The sequence below is a fragment of the Cryptomeria japonica genome, chromosome 6 (genome assembly GCF_030272615.1).
Source record: "Cryptomeria japonica chromosome 6, Sugi_1.0, whole genome shotgun sequence".
In the NCBI taxonomy this organism is placed as follows: domain Eukaryota; kingdom Viridiplantae; phylum Streptophyta; class Pinopsida; order Cupressales; family Cupressaceae; genus Cryptomeria; species Cryptomeria japonica.
In genome coordinates this window covers 107,581,610-107,598,618 of record NC_081410.1, presented here as the reverse complement: position 1 = coordinate 107,598,618, position 17,009 = coordinate 107,581,610, and positions in this window count along the sequence as shown.

Below are 17,009 nucleotides of genomic sequence, written 5' to 3'. Positions count from 1 at the left end.
ACGAAAAAAGGGGATTGGACACTAGGGTGGAGTGCAAATTTAAGATCATTACAATTCTAGATTTTAACTTTGGAAGTTGAATTGGCATGGAAAATATATGCATCCCCATCTTTCAAGTGGTGTAAAATGATGTCAAATAAATATTCAGATTCTTCTAACAAGGATCATATTTCTACTATTTCCAATCTTCCACTTGGGTCACCTATGTGGAATTTTATCTCTAAATACAAAATGGTTATAACATCAAATTTATCATGGGCAATTAATAATAGGAAGAAGGCATTGTTTTGGCATTACGCTTGGAATGGTTACGAGGCTAATGATAGAAGATCACACTTGTGTGAGGCAAAGACTTTCCTTTTATATTCATGGAGCTATAAGGTGGGAGACTATCTATTGTTTCCTAGGTCTAATAACAACTCTTATCTTGTTTGGAAGGATTTTTCTCATTGTGTCTTCCTAAAAAATCTAAAGGAAATCCTAAAGGATATCTTATCAAGGAGGAAAATAATTTATTCCATAAGGACGATGAGATGAAATTGATGCCAAGGGCAATTTCTACAAATTATTCATTAAAGTCCAATTACTTAAATTTAATTAACAAGGGATCTAAACTCTCAAGAATGCTAAATCTATGTTGGTACAACTTTTGCCTTCCTAAAGAAAGCTATTTTCCATGGTTGGCCACTCAAAATAAAGTTCTAACAAAGGTAAGATTTAAAGATTTAGGTATTATAACAAAAAAATGGCACATTTGAGTATCATGAATGAAAGGCGCGAGAGAGGTGGTGGTGGAAAGTAGCCTGGAAGCAAGATACAAGGACAAACCAAACAAAAAAGAACGCATAGTTAATGTATCATCCATCGTTGACAAAGATGTTGTCTTGGAGGATATTGCCTTAGTTGGCAAACTCATCAATGTGAAACTCTCAAGGTATGCGATCAAATAATGGGTATCAACACATTGGAAGTACAACCCTATAATAAATTCTCCCCAATGGTTTCTCTATGGCTCTCTTTGAAACCCTCAAGGAAATCAAAAATATATTGATGAAGGACTCATGGAAGTTTAATGATTTTCACATTTACTTTTAATGATGGGTGCCTAATTTCAACCCTCTGGACATCTCCCCAATGAAAGGTCTAATTTCGATTTGACTTTACAATTTACTCTTTGAGTATTGGTTGGGAAATCATCTATAAGAGATTGGAGATTGTATGGGAAAAACCCTGTAAGTTGATTTAAGAAATGGGAAAAACCTAACTTCCTCTCGAATTAAGTTAAATACAATTAAATAAATTTTGGCTATCATCAAGTTGCTCAACACCACTAGTACATGAACTCAAGAAATAGAAATTGAATTCCCCAAATTCTTCCATCTAAGATGCAAGAGTTGGATTTATTTTGAAGCCTATTAGTGTCGTAGCCCTCTTGACAATGAAAAAGAAATGAATCCCAAAGGGCACAAATGGGAAAGATGTCGAGACCAAGATGTATTAATAACACAGTCAAGGTGTCTTTCAAAATCCCCAAATATCGATCCACCCCCACAGAGGGCCATAATCCAATTAAAAAGAAAGGAGAAGCCAATGTACAAAATGCCAATGAGTTTTCAGAATTGGAAGACGAAGATATAATGGATGTGATCGAAATTGTTGATCCTAGAAGAATTAGTTAATCCACATCCAAATTACTCGAGATCGACATTAATCTGGTGGGTAGTAAGCGTAGCTAAAAAACAAACAAACAAAAAAGAGAGGAAGAGGTGTATAATAGAGAGAAAACATCTATAAAAACTTACCTTTTGAGGTCCAAGGGAGACATCTCCTCCATTAGCAAGCAATGAAGATGCTAATGTAGCATGTTAGGGGCTTGTGCCCCTAATAGATAGCACATGACCAAGTGCCAGATCAAAAATTATTTTATTGATTTATATATGTTACAAGAGAAAATTAAAAACTAAAGATGCAAAATTATTTACAAATGCACTGGCTAGGGAAGCTAGTTCATTGGGGCTAACAGGGCCTCTGATGGTTTAGGCATTTTGTGGAAGCCTAGTCACATCACAATTACTCCTCTAATCAAATCCTCCATATAGCAATTGGCGAAGGTATGCAATCTAAACTTTTTCATTTTCAATGTTTACGACCCTAAAAAAATAGATGAGAAAAAATTGTATGAAATGAAATCAAAGAGGAAATGTTAAACCTTGGAAAAAGAAATTCATTTATGGTGGGGACTTTAATGCTATCTTGGACCTATTAGAACAACACAAGGGTATAGTGAGGATTTCTTGAGCACAAAAAGTCTTCACTACCTTTGTCTAAGAATCAAAACTATCCAACATTGACCTAAACAATAATATTTTTACTTGGAATAACAAAAGATTGAGCTGTACAAAAATTGCGGATAGATTGGACCATTTCCTAATTTCAAATAATTGGCTAAATTTGCCAATCCTCATTGAATCCCATATTCTACCCATATCGAGATCATATCATTTTACCATTTCTTTGAATTTATATGAAGATCACTTACCTCTAAGATACTCTTTTTTTTTCTGAGAAGATGTGGCTTCGATGATCAAAGATCAAAGATTTAATCAAATCATGGGGGCTCCAGGTACATAACATTAACGGTGTTTTCCACAAAAGACTTCAATGCATTAAGGGAATAATAAAATTCTAGAACAAAGAATCTTTTAAAGACGTATTCAAGGAAAAGTAATGAATAGAAGAATTGTGTATGTTGAATGAGAAGGTAATTGTAAATGGAATGTTCGAGGGAGACATGGTTGGTTGTAAATGGAATGTTCGAGGGAGACATGGTTGGTTGAAGGCGAAATGAAAATAATTTTTTTTCAAAACATGAAGAAGCTAAAGTGAAGTATGAATAGAATAACTGGAACCAACGTTGCAAATGGACACTTCCTATCCCCCCCAAGAGATATTTGGGAGGAAGTTGTCCATCAATTTTGTTCCCTTATGGGAGATGAAAATATTACTAATCCCATTCTTGAGGATTCATTCAATTGTATACCATCAGTCATCAACTAAAATGACAACCATGTATTGTATGTCCCAATTTCATTAGAAGAGGTTAAAAATGTTGTATACCAACATAATCCAAACAAAGCCCCAAGCACGAATAATTTACTAACCTTATTATATAGAATTTTGTTGGGATTTTTTGAGGAAGTATATATGGAAGATCATAGAGGAATTATAGAAATCATGCAAAATACTTCGAGATTTAGCAACCCAGCATTGCCCTCATACCCAAGAACAAAGCATGTATGTTATTTGCAAATTATCATCCAATCTCATTGTACAATACTATTTACAAGATCATAACAAAGACAATGGCCAACAAACTAAAGCCTCTTCTCTCATCCATTATCTCCCACGAACAGAGTGGATTTATCGCAATAAGAAACATCACAAATGGAACAAGAAACAACTCACTCAATTAAGAAGCAAAACGAAAAAGGTATGATCCTCAAATCGGATAAAAGTTAAGATATAATTAGGTGAGTTGGTGGTTTCTCTTAAAAACTATGGAGAAATTTGGGTTCAACCCTAAATGGTTAGATTATATTTTTGACTATATATCCTCTCCATGATATTATGTCATAGTGAATGATATTACCTGAAAATTCTTAGCTGGGGTGAGGGGAATATGATAGGGAGGACCCCCTTTCACCTTTCATGTTTAAATTAATAGCAAAGGCAATGATCAAAAGCATTGCCAAAAAGAATGCAATAAGGGAATGAAGAGGAATATCAATTGTCATAAACATCCCTAACATTACACATCAAATGTTTGTTGACAATGCATTATCATATAGTCATGCAACTTAGGATGCAACCAATGTAATAAAAAGTAATTTGGAAAGTTACATAAGTTTATGTGGTCAATTGTCAACCAAGAAAATTAAAATTTTACTTTTTCAACACCAAACGACCAATTTAGAGATGGATCACGACTATTGTTGGATTTGGAATAGAGACTCTATCATGTTCCTATTTGGCAATTCCCCTATTCCAAGGAGCCATGCAAATAGTGTTGTGGAAGACACAACAACAAATTGAAGAAAGAATGCAAACTTGTGGAAGGATCAATGCCTCACCCTATCAGGAGGAATAACAATGATCAAGGTCTTTTTGGCAACAATTCACATTTACCTCTTATCATGCCTAGAGCTCACGAACAAAGCTGAGAAGGAACTTGTGGAGATTTGGTGCAGATTTTTGTGGAAGGGCCCAAATGAAATAAGGAGAATCCCTCTCATTGCTTAGGATAGAATCAAACATAAGAAAAACTCATGAGGCACTTGAATCAAGGGCATACAACTTTAGAACCAGGCATTTCAAGAAAAATTAACGTGAAGAATGTATAAGAATCCAAATGCTCTATGGTCCAAAATATTGCATCCCACATGTGTATTAACCATTGCAAATTTTGCATGCAAATCTCATCTCTAAAATTTTATGATGAAATGTCACCATATAATCGCATAATACCTCTCTAGAAATTAAATGATGGCAACTTAACTCAATTTTTGAACAATTGGTGCAATAGCCATTTCCCCTCGCAAACATCCCTAAATCCCATGAGCATGGAGAAATGATGATTGCAAAATATGGAGACAAATTTAGGGATTATATCATTCCACAAAATGGTCACGATGGTTCACCATTCTCTTGAAAGAATTTTGACTGTTTACCACATGCAACTAAAGAAAAACTCACCAAGGAGCTATGAAGAAGGAATGTTTTCTTAATGGACAAAAGCATTGGGAAGTACTCAATAAGAATTGGATGAGATACAAATAGTAGACACCAATCAATACATTGGTCAACTAATTTGAGTTGGGGATCAAATGTTCTACTGAAGGCAGGAGCTTTTGCTTGGTTTGCACGACACTACAAAATTCTTACAGAGGACAAGTTATCCATGCTCAACTTCTTAGGGGCATTTTAATGACCCCTCTATGAGAGCAACAATGAAACTGTGGATGATCTACTAATGGTGTGTGCATTTGAAAAGATATGTTGGGATTGGTGGCTCCAACACCTTGGTTGACGGGTCCTCCCTGCAAAAATTAAATCTTTTTTCCTTTGTTGGTCAATATTATATAAAGGCTCACTTTGATCTATACTCTAGATGGAGGTCTTGGCAATAGTAATCTAGAACCTTTAGTGTGAGCGAAACAACAAGATCTTTAAGGAGATAACATCCCTTTTGAAAATGATAATTAATAAAATTAAGGTGGGGATCTTAGAACACCAAAGTGTCAAAATACAAACTAAAAAAAAAGGTTTTCTCAACATGGAACAATAATATCAATAAATTGTGGCCTCCCTTGAAGATTCCTACCCAACCTTACAACAACACAATTACTAAGAATCAATGGAAAAATGCTAATGGACTACCCCTCCTCGAAGCAAACTAAAATGAATTTTGATGAAGCTTCAAGGGGGAATCCAAGGGTGTCAAGCACTCGCTTCATCATCTATAATGACTTTGGGGATCTATGTTGGGCTAGATCAATCAATTTACGTTGTGGAACCAACAATGATACAAATTTCTTTGCATTGTTGGCAAGCATCAAACTATATGTCAAAGAGAATTTGAGTTTTATTGATATAAAAGGAGATTCACTTATCATTATCTATGCCATAAGCTCCAAAAAAGGCCATTAGTTGGAAGATACTGAATTGGATTGATTAGATACATTGGTACCTCAAGAGCAAATGAGAGAGTACATGTTGAGGCATGTTTATCGAAAAGCAAAGAAGGTGGCAAACTTTTTATCTAATCAAGGTATCAATCAAAGCAAGGAATCCAAACTTCAAACAATGCTCAAGCCTGCAACAACCTACACAACATCCTATGCCAAGATCTAACTTTGCAAAATGATACACTAGATGATTGACACACAAACCAACAAATTGATCTTGGATCTAAGTCAGCACACAATAATGAGTCCCACATTTTAGCCAAATCGGGACAATGAAATCAGCGTTTTTCACCAGATCTTCACTTTTAGATACCTATAACATCTAAACCATTAAGATTTCAAAGATGATGCAAACTTGTGATTTGTGAGATTTTGTGTTCAAATTCTTATAAATATATATTTTTTTAATTATAAATAAATAGTGAATCTCTTTACGTAACTTTTAATAACTTTTTTCATAATAAACAACATTTTTAAAAAGTGACAATCTCAAAATTTGGAAATGGAGGGAACAACGCAAGCAGGGGGAAATTTGAAATCTGGAAATGGAGGGAATAGCGACACTGGATCCTCTGGTTCTGATGCCACTGCAGCTCAAGGACAAGCGATGGATGATGAGGATGGGAGACCGGATGGGGACCCACAACTATGGGACCCTCCTCCTGACCGCAAAAAGATGATAGATTCCCCAAAATCGGGTCCCGAGGCTGTGAAAGTTGACTCAGAAAAGATCAAGGAGGTGCAAGCCTTCAAACCCTGGAGTAGTCTTTTTGCAAGGAAAGCAACTGGAAAACCGACTGGTAAATCGTCCTTCCCCTTTGTGAAAGATACATCTGATAGAAAAACGGGTAAACTTGCTATTGAGGTTCCAGATTTGGTTATCAATCATAGCATTTCTTTAATGGCTTTCTCTCTGGTGGAGAATTTTGTTGGACCATGACCCAATATTGAGGATGTTAGGTCTTTTGTAAAGAGAAAATGGAGAATGAAAGGTCAGGTTGATGTTTCTGCCCTGTCCAGAGGATTTTTTGTTTTCTCCTTCTTTTGTGGGGAAGATATGGAAGCAGCATTAAGCGGTGGCCCTTGGATGTTTGGTAAATCCTCTTTATCTATGAGAAAATGGTCTCCTAACATGGAATTGAATGACTCTTTCTTTGAATCTGCTCCAGTCTAGGTAAGGCTGCCAGGCTTGCCGATGGAATTTTGGGTGGAGGATGTCTTCTCAAGAATTGCTAACTCCTTTGGGGAGCTTGTTGCGATAGATCCAATGACTGCAGCTCGCAAAAGATTGGTTTATGTGTGCATTTGTGTCAATATTTTGCAGAAGACGGACCTTCCTAGCGCTATTGATATAAGTTCCAAACTTGGATTATGGGAACAGACAATAGAGTTCGAATCACTTCCCTTTGTGTGCTTTTCTTGCAAAAAAGTTGGTCATTGGGCTAAGGCCTGCCCTAGCAACCCTAAAAAACCTGTGATGGTAAACACCCACAAACAAGTTTGGAAAGAAAAAAATAATAATAAGGAAGGTAACAAAGTGGAAGGAAGAAGCGGAAGTCCTGGTAATATACCAAAACTATCAGAAGGAGATAGAAATGACCCTCCTAAGAATCCCCCTTTGAAGGAGGATAAAAAGAATGAAATCAGCGAGTTTGAGATCAAAACAGTCAATACTTTTGAGGCTCTATAGATTCAGGAGAAGGAGAATGCTATTAGTGAAGAGACACTTGAAGATGGTGAGATTGAGAATATTACTGACTCTCATCATGAGGTCCCTCAAGTTTCTATAACAAAAAGAGATGAACAGTGCCTAGATGAATTTGAAGGACATGAAATTAAACTTGGAAGGAGAAACAAGTTTGGATCGCCTCAGGTTAATCTAAATGTGTTATTCCAGAATATTGGAGTTGATACACCCACATCATCCCAGAAAAGAGGAGAACTGTGGAGTAATATGCAAGACGAGCCCAGAGAGGAGCAAGAAGAAGAAATAACAGGGAATGGAAAAAAGAAAAAAAACAAGGCAGGAGGCCTTAATGGGGTGAAAACTAGAACCAGGTCCAAGGCTGATTTTGGTGCATCGAAATCCCCGCCAGGATGTAAAACTATGAAATGGCATATGGACCAGGAGAGCAAGCAAAACATAGCTGATGGAAGGCAACAAACTATAAAGGAATCCTGCCCTCAGGTTTCCAAATGAAGGTAATATCATGGAATATTAGAGACCTAAATGGTCTCAATAAACAAGATATATTACGGAATCTCATTCGAGACCAAAAGCAAGATATTATCCTTGTTCAGGAAACCAAAATGAGTAAGGAGAAAGTGGAGAATTTAAACTTCTTTAAAAATGGAGGGGTATGTAGTAGCAGCTCGAATGGGGCATCTGATGGGGTAGCGATATTCTGGAACAAGAAAACTATTTCAGGAGAAATGATTGATGAAGATCGTAACATAATATCCATGAAAGTTAAAAGCATCTATGAAGGAAAGGAATGTGTGATTACCAATATCTATGCCCCTAATTCCAAATCTGCTAGAAGCAAATTTTGGGATAAAATCCAGCAAAAAAGAAGATCTTTCCCTAGGAACAGTTGGGTTGTGATGGGAGACTTCAATACTCCTTTGCAAGGCACTGATAAATCTGGAGGAACTCAAGCTCAACTGGATAGCAGATCTGACTTGATGGACTTTATCAATGTCAATGCTCTTATTGATATGGATCTTAATGGAGCTTCCTGCACCTGGTCTAACCGTAGGGATGGTGAAGACCTCATTCAGGTAAGACTTGATAGATCCCATGTTACTAATGATTGGATTCTTTCTCATAGATGCTCCCTGTCTGTTATCAATAGAATTGGTTCGGATCATTATCCCATTACTTTTGTTGCTGAGAACTTTAAGAATAATTAGAGTTTCCCTTTCCAGTTTGAGAAGATGTGGATTTCTCACCCCTATCTTGAAAAATCTATTGCCAACTGGTGGAATATTGATGTGAATGGAACTGCCATGTATAAAGTTGCCAAAAAATTTTAAAACATCAAAGTCAACATTAAGATATGGAACAAGAGGGTCTTTGCTGATTTTTTTAATCAAAGAAAAAGCTGAAGGAGGAACTAGAACATATCCAAAACTCAATACAAAAAGATGGCTATAAAAAGTATCCCAAAGCTATGGAAGATGATGTATTAGTCAAACTTCACAACATCATTTCTAGGGAGGAAATCTATTAGAGGCAGATATCTAGGGCGATTTGGTTGGAGGCTGGGGACAGAAACACTAAATTTTTCCACATGACTTCTTTGAAACATAAAGTTGCGAACAAAATTTCCAGATTAATTGTTGAGGACAAAATTCTTTTTAATAAGGATGAAATTAGGGATGAAGCTGTTAGTTTCTTCTCTCGACTCCTCGCCAGGAATAAGGATATTGATTATACCCAACAACAAGATTTGGTTAATATCATTCCCAAGATCATTAATCCTAATCAGAATAAGGCCCTTTCTGTTATCCCTTCTGCTGGAGAAATTAAAAAAGCTGTATTTTCTTTTCAAGGGGATAAAGCTCCGTGTCCTGATGACTTCCCTATGTTTTTTTTCCAAGAATTCTAGCATATTGTGGGAGAAGACACGGTCAATGCGGTAAAAAAAGTTTTTGGCTCTAAAAGAATCCTTAAGGAATTCAATTCCACTTTTATTGCCTTAATTCTTAAAATTGTTGGGGCGGATTCAATGGGAAAATTTAGGCCAATAAGTCTATGTAACTCTTTCTATAAGATCATATCCAAAGTTTTGACTACTAGAATTTTGGTTGTCCTCCCCTTCATCATCTCTGAGGAGCAGAAAGGTTTTGTTCCTAGCAGGCAGATTTTGGACTATATCATTCTTGTGCATGAGAATATTCATTCCCTCAATGCTGCTAATAAAGAAGGATTTTTATAAAGTTGGATCTGTCGAAAGCTTATGATAGAGTGGATTGGCAAGTTCTTTTCAGAATCATGGAGGCCTTTGGATTTGATGAGAAGATAATCAAAATTATCAGAGAGCTGATCTCCACTCCTATATTTTCAATTCTCATTAATGGATCTTCTACAAAATTCTTTAAATCTTCAAGAGGGCTCAGACAAGGAAATCACATATCTCGTATTCTTTTCACCATCTTGGCAGAGAGCATGAGCAGATTGATCCATAATTTGAAAGTGAATAAAATCATCAAAGGCCTTCAACCTTCCTCTGCTAATATTTTTTGTTCTCACCAACAGTTTGTTGATGATACTATCCTGATGGGATATTCGTCTGTTGGGGAGGTTGATGCCTTCAAAACTACTCTTAATTCTTATGCTTTGGCTACTGACCAGCAAGTCAATTGGGACGAAACGGCTATATACTTCATGAACACTCCAGTCATAAGACAACAGAGAATTGCTAAAATTATTGGTTGCAAGGTGGACATGCTCCCTTCCACCTACCCGGGTCTCCCCTTGGGTTTAGTTCCCCCAAACTCCTTCTGGAATATGCTTATTGACAAACTCAACAAAAAACTTGTTGGATGGAAAGGATCCATTTTATCTCAAGTTGGGAAGTTGCAGCTTCTTCAAGCTACAATCCAGAATCTCCCTGTTTATGCTCTCAGCTTATTTGGTATCCCGGCTAAATTTGATGAAACATTAGAAAGAATCCAGAAGAGATTTCTATGGTCAGGAGTTGAAGAAAAAAAAGAGGATATCCTTGGTTGCTTGGGACAAAGTGTGTAAACCAAAGAGCAAAGGAGGGCTTGGGATTAAAGCTCTAAAAACCTTTAACAAAGCTCTGGTAGCAAAACAATTATGGAGAGCTTATGACATCAAGAAAGATGGGAACCGAATCTGGTTTGACAAATATATTCAGAATCAACCTATCTAGGATATCCTTAACTCTGAAGACATCCCTATCAGATCTTTCATTTGGAATAGTATTATCAAATCCATAAAAGTGGCCAAAGCTGGAGTTGGATGGGTCCTTGGAAAAGGTGACAAAATAAGGTTTTGGGAGGATCCTTGGATGAATAATGAATCTCTCTTTGATCAAGGCAACAGTCAATTTATTGAGGAATATAAAAGGAGGTTTGGACCTATGGTGTGTGACTACTGGAAGGAGAACAAATGGATGAGGCTTGATGTTATACATGCTGGATTTTCCTTGCTCCAGAAGGAGCTGCTGTCTTTTTCTATTAAAAAATACTATGATGATGTATTTCTCTAGAAAAGTAATCCTAGAGGTGAATTTACGGTTGCTTCTGCCTACAAAAACACTTTCTCTCAGACCAGTAACCCCATTTGGGGTAAAGTTTGGAACATAATTATGATCCCTAAAGTCAATATGTTCCTTTGGCTTGCTACTCACAATAGGATCCTAACTATTGACAATTTGGTCTGAAAAGGTTTCAAATTCCCTAACAGGTGCGAGCTATGCTAGAAAGAGGAAGAATCAGTTGATCATCTGTTTTTCCACTGCTCATTTACCTAGGAAATTTGGAGTAAGATGTGGGAGAAATGGAAAGTTGATTGGGTCATGAACAAGAGTCTCAAGGAAATTATCTAGCAATGGACATTCCCCACCAATTGTCATCTTATCAAGAACCTTTGGTCCCTGATCCTCCCCATGACTTGCTGGGGAATTTGGAAAGAGAGAAATAACAAAATATTTAGGGAAGCTCAATGCACCTCTCAGGTGGTCTTTGAAAAAATTTGCAGGGCTATAAAAGAGAACATAAATATTCCTCACATGAATAATAAGCAATGGCTTGTTACTAATATGAATGAAATTGAAAAAGGCATCCTCACTGAATGGAACTTAATACACAAAGTTTGCAGATCTAACAATAAGAATAGGAGAGATAATATTGTCTGGCACTTTCCTGATCATGATTGGATAAAGGTGAATTTTGATGGGGCAGCTAAAGGCAACCCTGGGAAGTCTGGTGGTGGAGTCATCATAAATGCTCAAGGTGTATGTATTGCAGCTATTGCTTCTCCTTTTGGGGTCCAAAATAATGATGTGGTTGAAGCTCTGGCCATGCTGAAAAACCTCCAGCTTGCTCAAGGATTCAAATTTAAAAAAAATTTGGCTGGAAGGGGACTTCCTAAATATCATCCAGGCACTTAAATGTACTAGTTTTGTTTCTTGGAATATTACTAACTTAGTTGAAAGTGCTAAAAAATTATTAAATAACTATGTTAGTATTATCATAACTCATACTCTAAGCGAAGGCAATAAGGTTGCGGACCTCTTAGCTAATGAAGGGGTCAATTTAGAGGTGGATGTTAAATATATTGGAGAGACCCATTGTAAAAGGGATGTTAAAGAGCAATTATTTTTTGATCGCATCAATGGGTTAAGTTAATATCATGATTATCTTTTGGGGTCCGGATTCCAAAGACAGAGTTTGGGGATAGATTAACTATCGGTTAATGATTGCCTTTAGGCATCATTTTTATGATTAAATGTGTGAGGAGGATTATAATAATAAATGTTGGTTTTGTGCGGCTATTAACATAAGCTTTAAAACTACGAAAGAGACTTTGTTCTGTTATTCTAGAATTTTACACAAGAACTTGGGGTTATAGCTGCGGACTGTGAAATACATCTTTGGGTACTTCTACTTGATGTTCAAAATGGGTGGTAATTTAAACAGGAACGAGCCCCCTGGCTGCGAAAACTTGAAGAGTGGACGAAAAGTTTGGATAAGGCTTCATAGATATGGTTTTACTGACTATATGGAAAAGCTACACGGAAGCAGAATTTCGGTGTCACATGGTTTTGCTAGAGGCTAGAACAACAATAGAGTCACCTTGTTCGGGGAGATATGGCAAATTGATGAGGATTTGGTTGCGGACGTCACGGGTCTTCAAAAGGAGGGTACTAAATTCTATAGAGACCGGAAGTATGTTGTCGAAGCGTTCAAAAACTTCCTGAAATCGGATGATGAGAAGGTCAAGCTTGTCAAGAAAGACAACATCTCGTACTACCTTCCCCAATAGGTAAAGTCCTTTTGGCAAAAAGTTTTAAGGAATTTAATGGAGTTTCTCACTGTTGATGGTAGATTCACTAAAATCTATAACTATCATTTTGCAATTCTTAATCACTTCCATCATGGGGTTAAAATCTCCCTACTTTATTACTTAGTGTCCTCTCTGAATGAGAGTTTGGCTGATCACACTAAAAAGCCTAATTCTTACCATATAGCCCATCAGGGGCTCATCTTTCTCATTTATGAATACCTGAAGGAAAAAGCTAGGGCTAGCAAAGATGATCCCTTGGTCACTAATGCACATATTTCTGAGAGTTGTAAAGATTCTGATTCGGATGAGGATCAGCCTAATGCCCCTACCCATAAAAAATGGAGAGCTGATACAAATAATGTGGAAACGGAGGTGCACTGTGATTTGGAGGAGGAAAAGGGGAAGGATATTGAGACAAAAATGGAGACTGAGAAGGATGAGAATGTTGGTGAAGAGGAAGAAGGGGTTAGCTTTGAAAACCCTTACTCTAACCCTATGGGCTCGGATAGCAGGAATGTTGCCCTGAATTCTAAGGAGGAAGACAACCCTAATTCTGTGGGCACTGAGCAGGGTAGGGATTTAGCGAATACTATTTTGAATACTGCCCGTAACTATACTCTCAAATCCTTCAACTTCCAGAAATAGGTTATTGACAACATTACTAGAATTCGGAGCAAACAAAGGGATTTGGAAAATAAGATAAACAATTTGATTAAGGAAACAAATTCGGGGAAAATGAATGAGGAGACGAAAACCAGTGAAGTCAAGAAGGAAATCGAGATGGAGGACTAGCTGGAAAAAGACTTGATTAAAGGGGATTTGAAACATCTAGAGGATGTTACAAAATTGTGAAAGAACAGGCTGAGGAGGATAAAGATAATATCAATACCCCGGTTGCTCGTACTAAGAAGGCTCTGAAAAGTTTCATGAACCACAGTCTTGAGGTCCTAAAAGTTTCCTCACAAAATATGAATGCCTTGGTGGATCACTTAGAGAGGAAAAATCAGGATAAGAACTTGGTAATCATTGAAGATGTATCGACCTCCAGCTCCACCCATCAAATTTTCAGGCGAAGGACTAGGCAGAACACCACTGAGATGGAGACTAAAATGAAAGACATCCAGCTGAAAAATGAGAGCAATGATTTGAGGGAAGTGGCCAAGGCGATGATGCTATTGGTTCAGAATGTTTAGGAGTCTATAAAAGTGTTCAATTGATATGTAATGTTGGGTTTTGGATGCCAATTTCTTGTTGGCTCCTTGCTGTCTTTTTGTCCTAGCTGTTGGTTTTTGTGCTGGTCTTTTACAGTTGTTTTAGCTTGTTTTTTTCATGCTCATCTTTCATATTGTAAGCAGGTTTCGAGTCCCTTAAAACCTAGTTTTTCTTAATCAAAAACATTTTTAAAAAGTGACATTTATGTCATCATGCATAACTTTTTTTGTAGAAAGGAAAAAATTCTAATTTTCAAAATACAGATTTGTCACACCAATATTTAGTGCATGGATTTTTTTCATAATTTTGTGTTCCATATTTTTTAATTAATTTTTTAAGTCAAAGTAATTATAACTTAGACAGAGGTGTATGTCATCTCACACAAATTTATTTGTATGCATTTGAATTAACACTTTTTGTGTTCAAATGGGGACATCAATACCTAGGGGATATATAATTTTAGATGTTGTTCTCTATTTTTCAATTTTTCCACGTGTAAAACAAAGACCTTAATGTTTAGTGAAAAACCTACATTCACAAGAAACTAAAAATAAATATAATAATCAAATTAAATATATTCAAAATTATACTTTTTGGAAAGCTTATAATAAGGGCTACGTACCTAAAAAACATAGGTTCTAAATGGATTCATTTGATCCCCCAAAACATAAAAGTAAAAGTGGTTTTATTTCAGCATTTTGATAGGTGCAAAGGAGACTCCATTGTAGGTATGATTTACGACTAGAGGGTTCTTTCCAATGGGGATTAATCTCAGGGGGTTTGATCTAACCCCCATCAATTAAAATCCTTTAAATGGAACCTCTCAAGGCTTAAAGCATTATATTTTCTAAAAAATATGTGATTTCAAGCAAAAATCAAGATATCCCAGAAGTGGGACACAATATTGTGGGATTACCCATCTCCTTGGACCGTTTGACTTTCAAACCCTTCAATGAAGTCCAAAGGCTCTATAGATTATTTCAATAATTCAAAGAGCACATAGATTGATTTCATGATGGCAAACAAATTGTCTACCTTGAGGTGTGCCTATGATTGTGCCCAACAATGCCAGGAAGCATAGTTAAGAAAGGTCTTCACTATATAGTCTGAGGTGGAAGAAAATAAAATGTGAGGTCATTGGAGAAAAATAACTACACCATGCCCATGTACACAACATGACATTAATGGAGTCATTCCTAGTGAATACATCTAGAGATTTCAGTTGGGGAGAAAATGCAACAAACAGATTCATTATCCCAATGTGCCAAGCTAAGACACTAAACACTCTTTATAACCTAAGTAGGGGTCCAAACTAGGGATTGGTTGGTGATGACATTTACATTGCCACACCAAGGAAAAACAAAAACATGAAGCAAGCCAATACCTTGATTCACAGCAATCTCAGAAGGAACAATGTGGAATACATACACCTTTTTCATGGCTCGCCGCACAGATTGAGCAATTAAAAGAAATAAGCAAGGGTCTATGCACCCTCTTCCATTATCTATCCTAATGAAAGACTATATAAGGAACATTGTATCTTTTTTCATTTTTTGATATAATATAGTGAGAGATGTTCCCTTGGTAGACATTTGCTAAAAAAAATGGTATTGTTGTGGATTTACTCTGTCTTCTTCGCTTGAAGAAGCCCAAAACGGTTGATCATAATGAGAAGGTACTCATAAAGCACACAAGCTCTTCAAACTAATCTTAGTAACAAAAAGACGGGCATGTACCCCCAAAGTCATGCTTTTGGATTGACAGACTTTTGGTGGATGTGATGGCTTGTATACGTACCTTGCCTCAATTTTTTTTATTTTTTTTATTTATAATAAAAATTACAACACAACACGACACAACATAACACATTTTATTTTATTTATAATAAAAATAATTTACATAGTTTTAGATATGCAACTTAAATATGATTAGTATGCTTTCATATTTTATGATTTGTTGTTAGATATCAAATACGTAATAGTGTTAATATTTTATAAGTCAATACTTTTTAAATAATTGTGTGAATTGTATTAGTAAATGATATTTTTATAATATACTCTTTAAAATAATCTAATGTGAATTGCATTCATAATTATTTTTTTTATTTTTTTTTGTTACCTCTAGAGGTATCACCATGATTTAGTCCAATGCCCAATCCGCCTTACCTTAGTCTTACTTATTGTCAAGATGGTGTCAAGAAGACGTTGAAGCGAAAAACAAGGTTTTATGTTTACGTTGTGTATTATTTTGTTAACAATTCATAATTATTATTTTTGGTTTTTACCTTTAGAGGCATCCCCACGACCCAACCTAGTGTCCAATCCGCCTTACCTTGGTCTTACTTATTGTCAAGTTGGGGTTAGAAAGGCATTGAGGTGAAGAAGGGGGCTTATGTTTACTTTGTGCATTATTTTATTAACAAATCATTATTCTTTTATTTTATTTTTTACCTCTAACGACATCCCACAGCTCACCCCAGTGTCCAATCCGCCTTACCTCGGTCTTATTTATTATCAAGTTGGGATCAGGAAGGCATGAGGTGAAGAAGGGGGCTTATGTTTATTTTGTGCATTATTTTATGAACAATTCTTTTTTTAATTTTTTTTTACCTCTACAGGCATCTACGACCTAGCCCAATGTCCAATCCGCCTTACCTTGGTCTTACTTATTGACAAGTTGGAGTCAAGAAGATGTTGAGATGAAAAAATGGGGCTTTTGTTTACTTCGTGCATTATTTTATTAACAATTATTAATTATTATTTTTTATTTTTACCTCTAGAGGCATCCCCACGACCCAACCTAGTGTCCAATCCACCTTACCTTGGTTTTACTTATTGCCAAGTTGGGGTCAAGAAAGCGCTGAGGCGAAGAAGTGGGTTTTATATTTACCTTGTGCATTAATTTATTAACAATTCATAATTATTATTTTTTGTTATCTCTAAAGGCATCCCCATGACCCAGCCAAGTGTTGAATCTGCCTTACCTTGGTCAAGTACTTATTGTCAAGTTGGGGC